We start from the raw sequence: 6,847 nt of genomic DNA, 5'->3' as shown, positions 1-6,847 counted from the left end.
TTAATACACCAGGGGGTTGACTCAGCCTGTCATCCTTCCGAGGTCGGCGAAATGAGTACCAGTGTACTGGGCCGGTGTATACCCCGGTTAAAATAGGTGTACCATATCCCTGTGTCGTAAGAGGCGACCAGGGTTGCGTCAGGAAGGGCATCCGGCGTAAAACATGTGCCAAATCACTATGCGGATCATATGGGTGATCCGCTGTGGCGACCCCTAACGGGAGCAGCCGAAAGAAGAAGAAGAAGATATATATATACATATATATATATATATATATATATATATATATATATATATATATATATATATTCTTGTGATTTCCCATTTTTAACTTTACAATCAAAAAGTTTGACATGACACTGATTTGAATGCAGACTCAGAGGATTGCCAGCATTGCCCAGAAGACCTGTGGTCCAACACACTGCGCAGCGCCTGTTTTCCAATGCCAAGGGAGTTTCTGGCTGTCACCGATCCTTTGGCTCTCACTCTGCTGGCCTTTGCTGTTCTTGGTTTTACAGTGGTGGTTATAGTTTGTATAATGATGGTGAAGTACCGCAAGTTAATTGCATTGAAATCAAAGTCTTCGTTTCAATTTGTATTGCTTGTTGCACTTGCAATCAATTTTACAAGCAGTGTCGGATTTGTGGGTGAACCTTCAGACTTGTCTTGTCAATGGAGAGAATCTGTGGCCCTAGGCTTGATCACCTTTTCAATTATCTGTGTACTCACCAAGGCATATGATATTCTTATGAATTCTCAAGGTAAAGGATGATGATCACATTCCCCCTAAAAATTAAGATTTTATTTTCATTGCTATAATTATGTTTCTGCAAGATATTTTTGCTGTTGAATAAATTAGGAGGCAACAATTTATTCAAATTCCATGGCTAAGGTGTTGTTAGCATTTGTATGAAGCACAAGGTTGTTGGGTAGTATTTTTGGCTGATTGCACGGCTCTGCGCAAATGCATTTTCCTCTGTATGTTCTCTTCTGCAAACTCACTCACTATTCACAAAAGACAAAGTGTGATATTTAATGTCTGCCAACCAATGCTGACAGACAGCATGCCAGTTTTACAACCATCTGAGGGATGGCACACAGATTTATGAATGACTGCCTGTGAAACACTGGTTGGACAGTTTAAAGCTGGGTCAGGATTCAAATCCAGCCGAGACAGCTTAGGGGTGAGTGTGTGTACCATTAGGCCACAGAGCTCGAGGTACATACCTCTTTAATCCCATGTGAGCCTTCCTTTCCTTCCACAAAAACCTCTACCCTGTGCAGCATTCAAATAGTGTAGTTATTGCCGACGAGAAGGCCCTGTGTCACAAATACGTTGGACTGACTTGCCTCGACATATCCATGAATCACTTTATTTATAAATTCTGATCACAAAAAGTCCATGCTTATGCGACACAATTAAAGAGTTTTCTTGAAGAACAAGAACGTCGACACTGTGGCCACAAACTGTGACAAAATCCGGTAAGGGCCGATTGGGAAATGTACATTTAAAGTACTCTTAAAAGTTGAACAGCACGATTGGGAAACACATTGACTGTGATATTAAAAGAATAACTGAACACCTCTCATCCTTGTCACCCTTTGCCACAGTTACGGCAGAATGAGTTGATTTGTCACACAGTCACACATTGTTTAACCCTAATATGGGGCCGTTCAAAAATTACATAACGCTATTTTTTCAGGAACACCGAAATGTGCATGCTGATGGGCTTGATTAAACTTTACTCATAAATTTTGTTAAACATTGATTAAATTTTGGGGGGTCCCTCATTGTATCGCATCGCTCGATCCAAACAAAGCCAATGGAAATCTCACGCAACAAACCCAGCAGTGTATAATCAGAAGAGGCCAACAAGTCTGATGTCTTTGACACACCAGAAAAAAAATAAGATGGCAGCATATTAGGTTATCTGGGTTCTCAGGTGGGTGGAGTTCTCAGGTGGGTTAAAAATTATAGTAGTCGGATACGGATCTGGATCTTCACCAATAATGAATAAATTCTTCCTTCTCACAGACACAACCAGTCTACCAAGTTTCTTCTGACTCCTTCAACAACTTTTTGAGATATTGTGCGAAATATCGGTTTCGCCCTATCTCTCAATGGTGAAGAATCACATAAAACATTCGCAGATCCAGATGAACCTCTGGATTTTCACCAAAATCTAATTATTTTATCCTTTTGAAAGACTAATTATCCTTTTTGAGATATCCTCTACACAAACAGAAAAACAGACAGACAGACAGACAAACAGATATAAAGGGGTGAAAACATAACTTCCTTCACCTTCGATGGCGGAGGTAAATATAAAGTGAAGATGTTATTTTGGAGATATCGACTTGACTTGATGAGGGCATTCTAATCCTCAAAGTGTTCCAATTTTTCTGTTTTCATAACTTGAAACCATTGTACTCCGGTTGAGATTTAAATTTCCTGTTTCCATCTATTATTTGGTCTTTTTTTTTTCTTGCATTTCATTCTCTCTGCTAACAGTTTTCAATTATTGTTGTCCATTGGCGAAAGATTTGAAGTTCCTTTTTATTTGTTTTCTTCCAGTATCAGAGTCCTACAACAATCTAAAGAGAAGATTTTCTCAACCAAAGGTCCTCCTAGTACTCTGCTCACTACCACAAACAGGCTTTAGTGTAGCCTGGGCAGTTGTGGAGAAACCACAACCACACAAAAATCTGGAATACCGTTTGGGAACCATTGTTTTAGAATGTGTTGGTGCATCTCCCCTCTGGGTTTCATGTGCTTTGTGTTACCTTGGTGTCCTGGTGATCTCCTGCTTAGTGATGTCTATGAAAGGGAGTAAAATGATCCCAGGTTCCAGTGAACTAAAGTTCATCATCTTCAGCATGCTGTTCTTCTGCATGGTCAGCATAGCATTTGTTCCTGCCTATTCCAGCACACAAGGAAAGTTTTCTGCTGCCGTGGAGATATTTGCCATTGTAGCAATCGTTTATGGATTGTTGGGATGTGTTATTCTGCCTCAATGTTACACCATTTATAAATGTAAGAAAACAAATAACTTATGAATGAATCTTACATCATGTGTATAAAATAAAAAAAGTTGTTTTCTATCTGAATTTGCTTTGTGAAAGCAAATATTTTATGATTTTGTGGCTATTCAAGCATATTATTTAAGTTGAACATTTCCTGTAACGTTTCTGATGACATCATTTCTCGACAGATGACAGATTTCTCTGTAGCTTATGCTGAAACTGTGGCACGCCTCACAACAACTGAGGATTGTATTTTTCCATCATCTATCTATAATTCCAGCAATCTCTCTGTGTGTGTCTGTAGGTGTGTCTGTCTGTCTGCGACTGCCGTTTCTCGACAACCACTGGTCCAATCGGATTGAAACTTGCCAGGAATATTGCCGGGGCCCTGCGGATGTGCCTTTTCAAGGCTTGATATCAATTGGACGAGCGGTTCCCAAGTTACAGCTATTTATCTGTTAACTAATGACAAACACGGTGCTATGACGTAATGAATGACGTCACAATTAATGGGTTTTTCACTATTGACGTCACAATTCTTCTTCTTCTTCGTTTGGTATGACGTCACAATGGACGCTGGGGTCCTGAGTATGTGCCTTTTCAAGGTTTGATATTAATCGGACAAGCGGTTTCTAAGTTACGGCCATCTATCTGTCAACCAATGACAAGACACGGTGATTTGACGTCACGAATGACGTCACAATTAATGTTTATTTATTATTATTTTTTTTTTGCACGATTGACGTCACAATTCTTCTTCTTCTTCGTTTGGTATGACGTCACAATCGACGCTGGGGACCTGAATATGTGCCTTTTGAAGGTTTGATAACATTCTTCATCCGTTTCAGCTGTTTCCCAAGTGTTTCCCAAGGTTTGAAAGCTGTTTTTTCCCAAGGTTTAAATTAATTGTTCAAATTATTAATTAATCCCAAGGTTTGAATTTTCCCAAAGGAAACAGCTGTTTCCCAAGGGATTAAAAGCTGTATTTTTCCCAAGGTTTGAATTAATTGTTCAAATTCTTAATTAATCCCAAGGTTTAAATTTTCCCAAGGGAAACTGCTGTTTCCCAAGGGTTTGAAAGCTGTTTTTTCGCAAGGTTTGAATTAATTGTTGTGCTTGGTAGACATTTGTGAATACATTTACAGAGAGAGGGGATAGAGAGAGGAGGGGGGAGAGAGGAGGGTGGAGAGAGGAGGGGAGAAAGAGGGGAGAGAGAGGGGGCGAGAGAGGGGGGCAAGGGAGGGGTCGAAAGAGGGGAGGGAGAGAAGGGGTGAGAGAGAGGGTGTCACAGTTCAAGAGAGGGGGAGAGAGGAGGGGTTGAGAGAGGGGGACAGGAGAGGGGGTGAGAGTGGGGGTGAGAGAGAGGGCCGAGAGAGAGGGGCGAGACTAGCGGGGGAGAGAGGGGCGGCAAGAGAGGGGAGAGAGGGGGGCGAGAGAGAGGAGGCGTCACAATTCTTCTTCTTCTTCTCTTGATATGACCTCACAATTGACGCTGGGGACCTGATTATGTTTCCCAGGTGTTTCCCAAGTTATGGCCATTTATGATACGGTTGGTCCGATCTAATTGAAACAATGCCCCAATACAGTCGTCGTTGACGAGAGCGAAGGAAGGAAGCTGTACATACTGGAACGCACCTACGGGCACGCACCTACGGGCACGCACCTACGGGCCCGCACTAGTATAACAAAGCTGAAGAGGTTGGAATCCAAGGATAAAAATTGTAGGGTCATGGGAAGGAGGGCAAGGGCGAGTAAGGGTATCAAGATAGATCAATGGATAATGATTAAACTAAGGCTCATTTGGAGTTAATGCAGGAGAATAAAATCCAGAAGGTGTTTGACATGGAATAAATTTTCTGATATCGATCATTAACATCACGTGGGCTGATTAGCACGAAGCCGAATCTTTCCCAGTATCGCGACACGTCAAAAGCAGATTCTTACAAAAATGAAAATTGCCCTCGGGGCATAATAAAAGCAAATCCACAATGGGCCCCTCAGCAATAATGGACCTTATGGGACTTCAACAAACTGATGATATATCAAACTATCATGTGTCATGGTCAAATATGGCTACAAATCCATCATTTATTTGTAAGAATAGATGAAAAAAGTTATTGCCTATGTTTTTTAAGTTGAATAAACATCCTATGGAAAAAAAATTAAGTGAGTCAACACTGAGGTATTGAAAAAATAAATGTGGGTAAACACCATGTTTGTGCATTTATACAGTACAATGGCACAGCGTGTAAGCTCAGTGTTCCTGTATTAGTGGAGTGCAAAAGTTTTAAAGTTGAAAAGGAAACGTGTTGGAACACCTGATGAAAATGAAAACTGACTTCTGTGGGAGGGTTTTAGGCAACGAATGAAATTTGATGTTGTGGATGTGCCATCTGATGTTTTTATACCACACATTTGACATTCAACCACAACACTCCTTTATTCAATGCACCTTCCAAATGTTTATAAACAAATTACATCACCCTCAGAATCTCCACCACACTACCGATAATAAAGTGGTGCGCATGTGCAAACAGTCGAAACAAGCGATGTTTCTTTAAATTTCTTAAAATCTGTTACTTTTTAAAAAGTTCATTTCTTTAAATTAAATTCCGTTTTCTTTCTTTAAATCTGCAGATCCGTTTTAATGTCGTTAAAACCCATACAGGAGGGAAAGAAGAAGAATTTCAAAAACACAATGTTTAGCTTTCATTCCACTCGCATGGATTCACACACACACAGAGTGATCTGCAGCAATCTCTTTCAGATAGACAAGGTTCTGCTCTCATCTGACTCAATCATCTGGGTGACGTCATGAGTTTTACCAAACCGACAAATTCCTTCAATCCTCATCTGTAGATGCACTTGTGAGGGCTGAAATAGAGATTTTATCTTTTCTTTCATTTAAAACTTACTTTTAAATATTTTCTTTTGAAAGAAGTTGTTTATTGCTTGCTTTTATCGAAATGTTGTGCAATTAGTGTTCTTATGATTGAAGACATAACGATGAATTGTATTTGTAGACGAGGGCCAAGCAAAAACACTGCGCACAGAATATTTTCTAATTTCTATGGCACGACTCTGCTGTCGAAAGCATAACCCATTCTGCTGGCCACAGTGAGGGTGGGAAAAACCTCTCTCTCTCTCTCTCTCTGCTGCTTGGAGATAAAGTGAAGAGACTGTGTTAGAAATGCTGATGTCTTATGAAAGTTCCACAATTGGGACCCTATTGATTGCTTAAACCAGAGAAAGATTCCCATATACGGTGCTTCTCCAGACCCACATCCTCATCGGCGAAACCATGAGATGTGCTCTGTGCAAGAACAGATTGAGCCACTAACCATGACATGTGCTTTGTGCAAGAACATATTGAGCCACAAACGATAAGATGTGCTCTGTGCAAGAACAGATTGAGCCACTAACCATGGGATGTGCTGCACTCAGGGATAGTTGGTTGAGCCAGTTACTGCAAGATGTGTCTTGCTCAATAGTACTTCACTAAAAATGAGTATAAAACCAAGGGAGACAGAAGATAAACATATTTGTTATATTTATAGTTTGTTACATTTGTTCTCACTTTCTGTTTGACTTGTGCACATGTGTTTGGTTTGCTGTTTAATTGATTGGCTGTTTAATTGATTGTTTGTTCAATTGATTGTTTCATGATTAAAAAGTAATGATAGACCTGTTCTTGACTTGTTGTGCTGTGACTGAAGGTACATTATCTTTGCTGTGATTACGGCATTATATTGTTTATGATTGTATCTCTCCTAATTACAGCATTGTAATTCAAGGACTGGGGTTCGAGCCCCGACATAGTCAC

The sequence above is a fragment of the Eptatretus burgeri genome, chromosome 1, assembly GCF_056783735.1.
Source record: "Eptatretus burgeri isolate ZD-2024b chromosome 1, Ebu_testis_v1, whole genome shotgun sequence".
NCBI lineage: Eukaryota > Metazoa > Chordata > Myxini > Myxiniformes > Myxinidae > Eptatretus > Eptatretus burgeri.
The sequence above is the reverse complement of the archived record's forward strand: the minus strand, read 5'-3'. Positions refer to the sequence as shown.